Source organism: Pinus tabuliformis, chromosome J (genome assembly GCF_031772625.1).
Source record: "Pinus tabuliformis cultivar Carrire ecotype Pingquan chromosome J, CPIR1, whole genome shotgun sequence".
Lineage (NCBI taxonomy): Eukaryota > Viridiplantae > Streptophyta > Pinopsida > Pinales > Pinaceae > Pinus > Pinus tabuliformis.
In genome coordinates this window covers 1,633,995,161-1,634,009,408 of record NC_142295.1, presented here as the reverse complement: position 1 = coordinate 1,634,009,408, position 14,248 = coordinate 1,633,995,161, and the positions used below count along the sequence as shown (strand labels likewise).

Genomic DNA, 14,248 nt, shown 5'->3' with positions numbered 1-14,248 from the left:
TTCATGTGCAAATTTCTTTACAGTGTAATATACATGTGTTATTTTTATCATTTAATTTATATTTTTAAAGCTAAATACAATTTATTTAGTACCAATTAAAACATTAACCATAAAAACATATTTTTCATGATATATATATATATATATATATATATAAGTTTTTTAAAATGATATTTAATGTATACTCAATTGACATTAAAACATTTTACATAACATGTACATTGAGACATTTTACCAGGAAAATTAATGTGGTTTTTCATCATTAACATATTTTTAAGTATATATCAATATTAAAATATTTTATCAATAACCAAATTATAAAATTTAAACATCTTACTCACACATTTTTTCTTACTTCTAATTACTTTAGAATATATTCATTTTTTTATTATAACCAACATTATTTTTCTATTTAGAACATAATTTTTGATTTTTGATTTTATTTTAAAGAGAAATAGATAGACGAACAAACTTACACATCCTTTACACTGACTCTCAGCTCAATAACTTAAATTTATGTTTCTAAAATTAATTAGCTCAATAACTTAAATGTATGATTCTAAAATTAATTATAATGCTTTGCATTTTCGTTATCAAGCCTCAAATAAATGTGTCGCCCATCAATATAGATTGTGTTAAATTTTAATCTTCAACCATAAAGCTATGTTATAAAATAAATATATGTGAAGTAGAATAGCTTTTATTAATTCTTGACCATTTGGACTTTTAATATAAATATTTTGTCAACGCTGAGTCATTTTTTAAATATTAAATGCTTGAACCATTGCCAAATTACACGAATCATTTCTTAAATATAAAATGCTAGAAAAAATGCCAAAGTGCAGACAAGTCTTCAGTCAGTCCGTCTAGCCTTCTAGGTATACAATGTCAAGTCGTTATAGCAGTCAGTACGCCATTAGTGTGGAATCGTTCAAGAGGAACAAACAACATTCAAAAGTCTCGTTCAAGTGGAACGGAGAACAGTCAAAGGCCGGACGGCAGTCAGTCCGCCATTGGTGCAGGTATACCGTATCGACTGCTTCAAGTAGAACAGACAACGCCCAACCGCAATCATGAAAACGTTATAATGGGGTATACCGTATCGAGTCGTTCAAGTTGAACGGATAGCATTCAAAGGCCAGATATCGCACTCATGAACACTGCACTAGTGAACACGTTATAATAGGCTTGAGACTATGGTGTGGCAGCAGGGTAGCTCACTGATTATTGATTTTAGAATGGGGAACAGTGAGAAAAATATGAGAGAGCAATTTCCACAGATTCTGTCTTGTTTTTTTCTCCTGCTTGTGTTGCTGCTCCTTCATATAAAACCTGCCAATGCGAAAAATGCAGCTTCCGACAGAATAGTGTTGGGCTCTTCTCTCACCGGTAATCAGACTAGGATTTCTAAAGGCGGTATCTTTAAATTTGGATTTTTCAATCTCAACCACAACAGTGTTGAAAAATGGTATGTAGGAATTTGGTATGCCCAGGCTTCACAGCAAACAATCGTTTGGATGGCCAACAGGGATCAGCCGCTACAAAACGCTTCTGGCGTTTTTCATCTCACAGCAGACGGAAGTCTCCTTCTGTCTTACGGAAAATCGACCGTCTGGTCGTCGAAGGGGAATGGGAAGAAGCCCTCTTCAGCTGTGATAAGGGATTCTGGTAACTTAGTGGTGCTGAGCGCTGAGAATAGTGCTGAAATCATTTGGCAGAGTTTCGACCATCCAGAAAATACATGGTTGCCACGGATGAAGGTTACTAATACCCAGGCGCTTTCGTCGTGGAGAAGCCCATGGGATCCGAGCCCTGGACCCTTCACCCTACGGATGGATCCAGACGGAGCCAAGCAGTTTGTGCTGTTGTGGAAGAATCGCACCACATACTGGGAGAGTGGCGTTTGGAACGGTAAAGATTTCAGCAAATTTCTGGCGTGGCCGTCGAATTACTGGTACAAAATTAGCTATTTCAAGAACGGTTCGTTTGAGTATTTCACTTTTGCTACAGGTCGTGCATTGACATCTCTGTCGCGTATAGTTATGGATAAGTCGGGACAAATGCGAGTGTACATTATGCTCGAAAATAAAGAATGGGTGATGGTCTGGCAACAGCCGCTCACTCAATGCGAGGTTTATGGCGTATGCGGGCCTTATGGATTGTGCAACAATAACAATCTTCAGTCCTGCAGCTGCGTGCCAGGCTTTGTCCCCAGAGACAGCCAAGAATGGGAATCTCAGCAGTGGTCAAGCGGCTGTGTTCGGAAGACGCCGTTGCGATGCAGCCATGCCGAAAACGGCACCACCACGGACTTGTTTGTAGAGTTGAGTGGCAAATCTATACCCCCTGGACCGCTTCAATTCAAAGGCCAAAATCGGTGCCAGGAAGCCTGTCTCACCAATTGCTCCTGCACTGCATATGCCTACGTCAACGGCACTTTGCAGACGTGTGTAATGTGGTTCGGTGAATTGTTAAATCTATACGATACCGACAACGGGGTCTCTCTGTTTCTGCGGTTAAATGCCGCCGATGTACCTCGTTCCTCTAATTCCGGCAAGAAGACGACTCTCGCCTGCGTGGTGGGCGGCGTCGTGGGCGGGCTGGTCGCTATTATGGCCTTTGTGTTGCTGTTTCTCTGGTGTTGCAAGCCCCCACGCTTGTTTGCAACCGAATATACGCCGGTTGGGCTTACTGTATTCACTTATAGAGAGCTGCAGACTGCAACGAAGAATTTTTCTGAACGTCTGGGAGGCGGGGGTTTTGGGTCCGTTTTCAAAGGGACTCTACCAGACGGCTCTCTGGTGGCGGTTAAGAAGTTGGAGGGTGTGAGGCAAGATGAAAAGCAATTTTGCAGGGAGTTGAGTACAGTCGGAATCACGCAACATGTGAATTTGGTTCGGCTGCAGGGATTTTGCACCGAAGGCTCCCAAAGACTGTTGGTGTATGAATACATGATCAACGGCTGCCTCAGCTCCTTCCTGTTCGACCAAACCCCCAGAGATGATGAGGCGCAGCACAGGATGTTGGACTGGAAAACGCGCTTCGACATCGCGGTGGGGACTGCCCGGGGAATTGTTTATCTTCACGAGAAGTGCAGGGACCGCATCATTCACTGCGACATCAAGCCGGAAAACATCCTCCTAGATGCCGATTTTCGCGCGAAGTTGGCTGATTTCGGGTTGTCAAAGCTCCTGGGCAGAGAGTATAGTAAGGTCCTAACGACCCTGAGAGGAACGAGAGGGTACTTGGCCCCCGAGTGGCTCTCAGGCCTGCCCATCACTGTGAAGGCCGATGTCTACAGCTTCGGCATGACGTTGCTCGAAATAATCGCAGGGCGAAGAAACATGGACAGAGACTCAGAATCCGGCGAGCTGTTCTTTCCCGCGTGGGCTGCAATTCAGATCAGCCGCGGAAACGCCATGGAGGTGCTCGACAAGAACTTATTAAACGATGCAGACGCAGAACAAGTGGAGAGGGCTGCTATAGCGGGAGTATGGTGCATCCAGGACGACGAAGACGCGAGGCCGTCGATGAGTAAAGTATTGCAGATATTGGAAGGCATTGTTGACGTACCCCCTGCTCCCCCAATTCCGCCCTCCTTCCACACCTGTGCCGAGAGTCTAACCGTCTTCTTCGGGGATAAAGATTCTTCCGCAAATGCACGCACCAACACTGGTAATCCCTCCACTCCGTTGTAGAATCTCACACAGCATTGTTTTCTGCTATTTCATTCAAATGCTTTTTCAGACCTACAAGTTAGAAGGTACAGTGAAAATGTTGATAAAAAGTGAAAACTGGTTGGACGGACCCACACGCTTTCTCGATTCGTGGCAGACACGGAGTTCATTCTTCTTTCATAATTGCTCGTATAATAATTTGTATGCCTAAAGCATTTTATTTATTTTAATTTATGATTTATTTATTTTAAATTTTAGTTATATTTGTTATTTGATCATTTCTATCATAATTTTATAGTGTGTTAAATAAATAAATAAAATTGTGTATTATGCCGCTGTTAGTACTCTCTTTAGGGTCACACGCAAATTTGAAGGGTAAATGAAGCAATGAATTAAAAAAAAAAAAAACAAATTTAAACAAATTGCGTTGAATAAAAAATAAATAAATTATAAATATAATATTTTAATTTAAGTTTTTTAATCTATATTATTATAAATGTTGAAAATATTATGATGTGAATTTTATAACAACAAAAAAAATTTAACATTTACATATGTAATGTTATTTATTATTTAATAATTTTATATTTGTATTAACTAGCAATTGTCCCAAAAGGTACAAAAAAAAGGCAAATAGAATTATGAAATTGGAATTGTTGAATTTCTGTAAAAGATTAAAAAGTACAAGTATTTTTTTAACAAAATATTAAAAATAGAGAATAATGAATGTTGGAAACCACATAATATTTACAGTGTAAATTATATATATATTAATTAAAATCCCAATTGTATTGTCAATTTGGCTTTTGGTTACACACAATATGGTTTATGGTACACAAAAATGACGAACTATAAATATGTACAGAATTTGATGTTATTATCTATCGTGAAAGTTAAAACTTTTATAGAAACATACACTTCCACAATTGCAACTCTGCTCCAACATTGATTCATATTCTTCCACAACTGCAACTCTCCTCCAACATTTATGCACTATGTCATGTTTTGTAAAACCTGCCACACTAGTGCAGTGCAATAACAAATAGTTTATAAATGATTATTTGTCATTTTTGCTTGTTTGAATAATGTCGGTCTTCAGGTTTTTAAACTTTGCAATATATTCCTCAGATGTGTCAAAGTCACCCTTCTTTAGGTTGGAGAGATTAGTTTCAAGTCAGTGGACTAGAGTAGTATTTATTGTTGCAAAGAGACTTTTGAAGTTATTATAGATTTCCTTTCGACCTTTGTTATCATTGGTATGATGAATGCAATTAAACTGACATAAAGATTGATCAACCTAATAGCTTCATCCTTCTTTAAACATACCAAGTTATCATGGTCATCATTTTCAACAAGAAGCAGCCTTGACAAGTACATACATACACCTTTGCTTCTCTTTTGGAACCACTCTCAAGCATCTTGAAACAATTAATGGTATTGTTAAAAATTTAAGTCAAAGTTGGCATTCTCCTTTATTTTACTTTTTCTATCCATTCTCCTTTATCTTACCTTTTCTATCCTTCTACTTTAAGATTTAATATTACCAATGATTACCAAGGTGACAAGCTCCTCAAAGCCGAATCCCTATCTTTGTTTTGTCTTGAAAGGTGCTTGGCATGGAGTCATGGATAGGGTGATATTTTCCTAAGTGTCCCATACCATTCTCGGACTCTTAAATGGGCCTAGAAACTTCTAATAAAGTGCCTAAAATGTCACCAAAGATGGATGGAATGCCTTGGAAACATTTCTGGCTTTATTGTGCAATCTTTCTAGATTTGGAAATGTCATATGCTATGGTTGGCAATGTTTCCAAGGCATTTTGTACCCGTTTGGGTATTTCAGGAATTAAAACATGGTTGGATTAGGCATTTCCTGCAGCTTAGGATGGAACCAAATCTAACCCAAAATTTGAAATAGCCTCCTTAAAAGTACCTTAGAGAGAGATTTCTCTCTAGTGTTACTTGAGAGAGAGTGAAAAATCCAGGCACAAGTGCTGAAAATAGAAATACAAAAGTGCTCTTAAGAAAAAGTTGCCAATCACAAGTGAGAACACAAATGGAGAATGAATACCACACTATTAGAAATGGTTGAACAACTGCATAGAAATGTAGATAATGAGTGTTTTCCACAATATTGGTTGTTACAACATGTATATGGTCTTTATATTGATTGTATTGTTGATACAAGGATGAATATCAAGTTACCAAGAGGAGGTAATGCCCAGAAATGAGAATGATTGTCTTTCCCTTCAGTGCTCACACCTCCATGTTGTAGATAGAACTCCCAGATGGTATAAAACCCCCGATGGTAATGTACACAACCGAATCAGGTTTCCACGCTGCCTAGAAAGGAAGTTAACAGTCTGTGCTTCTGTTCTCAGCCACCCACAAGAAGTTCACACCCAACAAGGAAGTTAGTGGTCCCTGCTTCTGATCTCAGTCACCAACAAGAAGTTCACACCGAACAAGAGGTACCATGAGCTCCCATATAGTATTCTGTCCAGGCGAGAAGATAAGGCCTTAGAAATTCATCTTCTTCAGACTTGGGCTTCACCATTTTCTTCTTCACCTTATATCTTCATGTAAGAAAGCCTAGTGCAAAAATCATGACAACAATCCAAACCCCTGATAAATGTCCTAATGCTCTGATTTGAGACTTGTTCCAAGGATTTGATCTCCTGATATTGGTAACATTATTCAGAGTCATTCTGGAAGAAAACCACAACATAAAGATTATATTATGAACTGTGAATATTAGAATTGACACAATCTAAAGAAACATAAGTCCACTAAAAGTTGAGCCATCGACCAATATTGCAGAGGAACAAACTTCATCAAATGTCTCGACGCTGGCAATTCAAAATTTTTGAAATTTATAAGTAAAGAGGTATTTGTGAACTAGGAAAACACCAAACATAATGTAAAAAACTGGCTTGAAAAGTTGAAAGAATGAAACAGAGCATTCCTTGTGTGTGTAAAGAGAATCCCATTAAGGCGAACGAAACGAATTTGAAAAGCCTTGTTAACCTCTGAAATATTTAGTTGTTTTCTCTTTGATATGGTTGCCCCTTATTTATGATCCTTAAGGGAAAGCCTCCCTTTTGTAAACCTGATGTACAGTAATAAAAATTTTGATAGGGAGAAAGATCCATCATTTCTGATTCATGCAACAAACTGTTGTTCTTGCAAGTTAAATAGTAACAATAACATTCAAGAGAGTAACATATAATACACAAAACGAACATACCACTGCTTACTTTAGCCCTTGAACACCTATGTGAAGAGCCATACCAGATAAAAATTATATTCATGGTAATCAAATTTACTTCACAGGGAAAAAGACGAATACCTTGTCAAATATTTTAATCAAATTGTCTCTTGTAGTAGAGAATGGAATTTCAACTACCAAGCTTCAAAAATACCGATAAATTGCAACGAGTTCATCTCCCATGTATGTTGCCAGTATTGCAAGCTGGAAACCGCAAACCACAAAATGATACCGTTAACTTCCCACAGAAAATTATTACTTTAGTTTGCTCACTTTGGAGGCAGATTCAGATAAACTAAGACAGATTAAAAAGAACAGAACCACAAACTGAGATCAAACCTGATGATGGTGATTTCCACTTGATGGCCAAAGTGAGGCAGCCTGCACATAGTAGGTTACTGCAACTGAAAAATCACGGCCTAAAGATTCCCATAGAATTTGTTGAGTCTTCTAGTGTAGTTGCTTATGATGGAAAAGCCCAGGTGAAAGAGTGCATTGTTATTTTCACTTATTCAAGCCCAATGCTTAAAGTTTAAGTTTATTTTTTATTTTTTTGGTTAGTAATGAAACTGATAACCTTACACTACCAAATAATGACTATTTCTGTCAGTTTTGAAATTAATTTCTTTATCATCTTGTCTCTTACAACCAACTTAATTGCAGCAAGTTGTGGAAGCCAGTTCACTTTCATGAATACATAAAGAAGGCATGTGCTTTTTTGTTTCTCTGTTTGTTGTTCCTAAACTTTGAGACAGTAAGTGGCATAAGTTACTGCCCATCTCAAATTGGAGTCACCCCTTAATGCCATTTTATAGGTGTATATGATCTATTGACAATTTTTCCTTTCGTGTCTATCAACTATTGACAGTTGCTGTAAACAGAATTGAAAGACAAAAAGATATTGTGTTAAGAAGTTGAAATACAACTAACAAAAATATAAATAAATCAATATTGCAAATCATTTGTAAAAGATTTTTTACTAAGATGTGAGAATACAAATCCAACATAACGAGAAGGAAGGGAAGCTATGTTACCATATCCGTGAGGCCTAGCAGCTAGATCCACGGATCCCTGGATCAGAGACGGATTCAGATTCAGATCCACGAAGATCCACCCCGCTCAACATTTGTCTGTGTAAAATAGTTTGACGTCAGCGCATATTTCCAAATGGATTAGTCTAACAAGGCGGAGTAATTGCTCGGTTTCTGCCACCGCCCAGAAAAATGTCCGGTTCCGGCCATTGACAATTCCTCTGCCGTCCGCCACCCTTCGCTAGCTCCACCACCCTCCACCATTGTTCCACATTAATTGCGGATGGGATCTCGTTTGACAGATTTTCGGAGTTCGCTAGATTCTATGATCCTTTCCTTTTGAATTTGGACCAAACTGCGGGTTCTGCAGCTCCCCTCACCAACTCGACTCCCCCAGCAACTCCATCCCCACTCTGCAGCTCACCAATTGCCTCCACGCAGAAACTCCATCCCGCGCTCTGCAGCTCACCACCATTGACTCATCACCAGGCGACAGACAGGCAACAAACCAAGCTCCCCATCACCAGGCGACAGACAGAGGCAGGTTCATTCATCTGGTTCATTTTTCTGCCCTTTTTCATTGTGTGCATGTATGATCGAGGAACAGGGTCTTACTCTTTTGCTTAATTCCTAGTGGATTGTTGTTGTTGTCTCAGCTTCACGACTTCCATCATTAAAATGATTTTGTCCCTTCTAAGCCCTTCAATTTCTCCTAGCATATTGTCCAACCTCAACGCAGGCTCCCATGCCCTGCTGCTGGTCCTGCTGGTGATGATGATGAACATTATCACACTGAGGTACCAAATTGTTCGACATAACAGCGCTGCAATAAAATCACTGAACCCCAGAAGCTAAAAACTAATTCAATAATTAATTTTGTGGAGGGGTTCATAGGAAAATGATCTATCGGGGGTCTAAAACTAACATTTGGAATTAGGTAACTTGATGATTTACAATGCTCTTCCTTCAAGAAAGATCTAAAGCCATGTCAATTGGTCTGGTCTGTTGATTCGAAAAATCTTATCATCTGCGTGTTTTATTATATATAACCTGTAGTTTCCATGGGTCAAGGAAAATCCATCGCGCTGTTGAACTATCAATTTTATGTAAGCAAGTCAATGAGGTAGGATATGCAAACACTGGGGACGGGAAGAAGGCACTTGGTTATTTTGTTTGAATGCTGAGGGCAGGGATGAGGACAAACCGGCTCAGTTTTGAAAGTATTCTAAATTGCATGGTTTCTTTTATCAAATACAAAAACTATTGAGGAGGATAATGCCCTACTTGATGGATACGATTAAAAGTAGACAAAATATTCTACCAAAATATTTGAGCAAGGCTTTTGTTTCCTATGCAGTGGCTGTGGTTTTATTTCCTAACAGGAAGGCTTCTTTTCATAGCTGTCACTTTCACATAGGTGCAGCCAAAAATGGTTTATCAAATATATAGTGATTCTTGTAGTTTGATTTATTGCCACTACATAGAAAACTATATTATTAGAAGATTTTTACTGCAGACCTAGAGCACAACACGTTTTGGAGGTTACCATCAGTCACATGACCTGGACTAGGGAAACAACTGGGCAAAGCCAAAGAGCAAGAGTTTGAATCTGTCAGCCCAGGATAGGTAACTCCATGATGGTCTTTTCATTAATGTGCACTCAGATATATACAATGATGCAACCCTTTGTTTCATTTTCAAAGGGTCAGTTCATCTTTGCATTCTCCTACTTTATTTATTTACAATTTTATTTATAGGGTAGAAATCCCGGAAGATTATGTCCAACATAATCGAATTGTGAAAACTCAAGGCTAACATGAGTTACCTTCTTACACATAAGAGTACCATAATACCAGTGGAAGTGGAAGGGATTGCTTAGAATTATATTGATGAGGAATAATACATTTTCAATACATCCACAATTGAGGTGAATTTCAGGAAATTCTAAAACTCAAAAACAACTTAAAATAGGTAAATGTTGGTTGAACACATTCAAACTTGTTGAGTTCTGGTGAATTTGACAAGATTTAACTGAGTTTTGCTAAAATGAGAAGACTTGGCTTTTTTGGAGTTGAGCTGAGTGAACTCACTGAGCAGTGGACAAATTTGACAATCTTGTAAAATTGGTTAGCATGCAACACATTGTACAGAATCAACCCCAGGGAGTATATTCATTAAGCTAATGTATTGTCTGCACAATGTAGAACCTTGCATCATCAAGGAAAGCAAAATGATTGACTACTAGAATCCAATCTCCTTGTGCAAACCACCTTCCACGGGTCAAACACCATGTTTTCATAACTAATAAATCAAACCAACAAGTAGCTTGACATGACTAGACACTCCACCATATAACCATGGGCACAAAATGACTCTTTGATGCCTTACTAGCACTGAACACTTAACCTAGCTAGAATTTCATGCTACCTGTTATGAAACAAATGGGAGCAACAAATACAACCATATATAAATTTTTGGCACATGTGTGGGTTGACCCTATATGAACTTTGTGGAAAAAAATCAATTGCAATAGACACACATCAATTTCGACTAGCTAGGTGGTCCGTGTGATTAGCAAGGATATTACTATGATGATTGATCTTCCATACCCGTAATATATTATGGACTTAATAGATCACCCCAGGGACTTTCAACCATAGCACATAGTGAAGCATGATGGATGCAAGAAGTCAAAGTGAATAATTATAATGGTACCAATAAATATTAGCACATGGTGATGATGATGATGATGTCTACATCCGTACACAAGGACATGGAAATTAGACACGAATGAACCATACTAGAATATTTTGTCTAGAAACATCTTCAACCTCCTTTATCGACCGAGCATAGTTCACAAGAACCTGCATTACCATTTGATTAAAGAGAAAAGAGAATTACATTCCCATCTTACAAAGTGCTCCCTATATCTCACATAAAACAGAAAAAACAAGCATCCACCTATGGAGCAGGAAAATTGTTAAAACGATCCAAAGTGAATAGGACAAGAAGGAAGGAAATACCACTTATAAAAGGATGAAAACAAACATTAATAAAAGAAAGATTAAAGTGATACTCCAGTTAGATATCCAAAAGCCAAGTAGATAGTTTACAACTCCACAATGAGGTGTGATCTAATAACTTTGAAGTTTGCATTATTACGAATATAGGGGTACAAAGTTACAAACTTCAAAGTGCCACAAGTGAAATGCAAACATTACTGAGAATCAGCAAGCGACAAAGCCTAGAATGCCTTCAGCATTAGAACTTATTAACTTCCCTCCCCAGCAAAAGCCTAGGCCTTGAACATTTGAATTCATCAATTTCCTTTACAGAAAAAACATAGTAAGACCTTGTGTGATAAACAGTTGAGATTTGAGAGTTGCATTATAAAGAAATCCAAAATATAGATTTTTTTTTCAAGAAGAGGTATTTGAGTAAAGTGATGCAATTGAACATTCAAGAGGCTGTAAATCTGCCAGCTTCACAGAAAAATGATTAATCAGGACTCAAGTGAATATATGTTTCACAGAGAAAACATTTGAACTGAAAGGAATTAAAATTGTGAGATGTCTCACTTTACTTATCAAAGTAATGATGGTATTGTGAATTTGTTTGTTTTTTGTCATGATAGTTGCAACTAAGAAGTATATGAAACCAAGAAGACACATTTCTACATGACTGTTATGAAAGATTTTCGTTAAACATGAAACAACCAAATCTAAGTACGGTAAAAGTTAAACATTCATACAAACATCATGATACCACGCACCGATAATACAAAGTTACAAACTTATGGGCAACGCTAATACCAAATACTGAGATATATTAACAGTATAGTGTATATTGCATTCTCTTAAACTGGAATAAGAACTATGATCAGTGATCACTAATTATAATAACCCAGATTTGAGTTTTGGATAGTTTTTACTATTTAAGAGATCAGGATGCTGGGATACCTTCGAGAAATCACTATCATCTTAAGTATAAATGGTCAGCAATCATTTCAATCTAAAAAATGGTAGGTGTAGGATGATGATAATTCAGAGTTCATAATGAAATCACTTGCAATCAAAAGTTATATCATATGATGACATGTCAAACATCTTGAGAGCTATGCCATGTTAGAAACATACAGATACAAGACTATAATTGGCAACTTCAGCAATAGTAACTGAGTTCAATGGATGGTACTTGAAAGTGGTCAGAGTGTCTATTTTTCATATGTTCAAAGTATGAAGCCACACCCTAAATTTAAATGCTTGTGTTGTAGGTGCAATATCAATAGAATCTGAGTTGTACAAATACATAACGTGTTAATCAATTGTATGGGGTCCTAGCCTATAAACAAAATGATATCATTATTGCCATGTGTATTTCTTTATGTATGGACTCTAGAGTACAATGAATTTCATTATAACAGATTGAGGAAGAACATGTCTATTGAGTGAAAGAAGTCTACTATTATAGATGCATCATGTGCATTTTCAAAAGAAGAAACATATGATACATAATTCTGCAAATCAAAGACTAAGAAAATCCTACACTGCTTGCTGCTACACACTTGCCCAATTCTGAGATTAAACTTTTCATTCAAACAGTAGAAGGTAGTCAACATACAAATAGATTTGAAACACACAAGCAATTAGAAAATACCCAACCCATGTCAAACAAGTTCGATGACAACGCTGGGAAACAAATTAAGCATAAAGCACTTAGTGCCTGTAACAGAGGTATATAAATAAAGAAACAAGAAAAATATCACTTTCTTATGTGATCAAGAATGCTTGCATGAAATTTTTATCAAAAATGGGGCACTAAATGCAACTAATTTGATAATTAAGTAGCATATAACACAAGATAACTGTCCAACTGTAACAAAAGTTCTTGAGACAACTTTTAAAAGAAAAATGAAAAACTAAAGACATGGTAGGTTTAACAAAGAAAAAAATATTTAACAAAAGCATTTCTGACCACATATAAGAATGCAGACTCCAAAGGGAGATGACAAAGAAAAAGAGAAACAAGCAAAAATCATTTTCTTACCTAATCAAGAATTCCTGCAAGCAAATTTTACCAGAAACAAGGCATTGAATGCGACATATTTGATAATACAATAGCTTATAACATAAGACAATTGCCCAGCCGTATAAAAATATCTCAAGACAACTTTTAAAAGAAAATTGCAAAAGTACATACATGGTAGGGCTAAAACAAATGAACCCAATATCTATAACAAAAGAAATTTCCCAGACATATATAAGAATATAAACTTCCAAAGGGAGATGGCACACATCGCCTGTTAAAACTTAAGAGAAAATTTCAAGTCGCACCTAACAAAAGTTAGCTATTGGACTATTGAAAGTACAATGCAAATCAAATAAAGAATGAAATCCACAACCAATCAATATGCCATGCTCAAGATACACTGAAAGTAGTAAATAAGTACCATAAATAAGGCCCATAAAAAACCTGCCAAAAAAAACTATTCCGAATTCAGTATGGGGGGTTACAAGATTATGAAACAACATTGCTGAAACTAATCTTGAAGATTACTAAATTATTCTCTCTTCCTCTAGCAATGCATCATTTATTACATAAGGCATTAAAATTCGGGATCGTAGGATTTTATACTAACTTATCATCTTTTCCTTGTTGCACTTTTCTTGGACTTCTTTGAAGGGTACCGGTTACCGTGTGTTATCGTTGACCTTAGTGGATGTTCAAGATGATAAACTGTATTACATTAAACCCCTCTGCTCCACTTTTCCCTTCTTACAATTACAAGGCATTTCCTTTGTCATGTCATACATGACTTGTATGAATACACAATGAAAAAAGGTCATGTATTAAACAGAGACCATCTACAAAAATAAAATATTGCATCTCCTAATAGTGCAAAAACAACTCGCCTTGTTCCTCATGCATTATATTCATCTAAAGCAACAAGAGAGAAAGTTTCATCATGTCAATTGTTGCATCATTTGTGCTCTCTTCCTTTTCTAATAAATAAATCTATAAACAGTTTATCGTAAATGAGTTCAAACAACCATTGTAATTGCATGTATTAAGTAGGCAATGATATAAGTATGCACCTTACAGCCTGCTCTACCTAGTGACAGAGTAATGACTTTGCCAATTCCTCTCGAAGCTCCAGTTACAACAGCCACTGGGGCTTCAACCTTTTTAGGAGTTTCAGCAGTTGCTTGTTCAATTGATGCAACTTGAGCATTGACACCTGCATGCCAACATAATGAGGCCCAAAGTTCACTT

General features: G+C 37.1%; 3 pseudogenes; 1 reads left to right on the top strand and 2 right to left on the bottom strand.

Moving 5' to 3' along the window:
* The window catches only part of LOC149233765 (G-type lectin S-receptor-like serine/threonine-protein kinase At2g19130 pseudogene), a 32,464-nt pseudogene extending 31,389 nt beyond the window's left edge, over positions 1-1,075 (bottom strand).
* Positions 1,076-1,224: 149 nt separating this feature from the next.
* Positions 1,225-3,933, top strand: LOC149233764 (G-type lectin S-receptor-like serine/threonine-protein kinase At2g19130 pseudogene; annotated as a pseudogene).
* A 6,822-nt stretch (positions 3,934-10,755) lies between these two features.
* Positions 10,756-14,248, bottom strand: part of LOC149233763 (G-type lectin S-receptor-like serine/threonine-protein kinase At2g19130 pseudogene) — a 33,030-nt pseudogene continuing 29,537 nt past the window's right edge.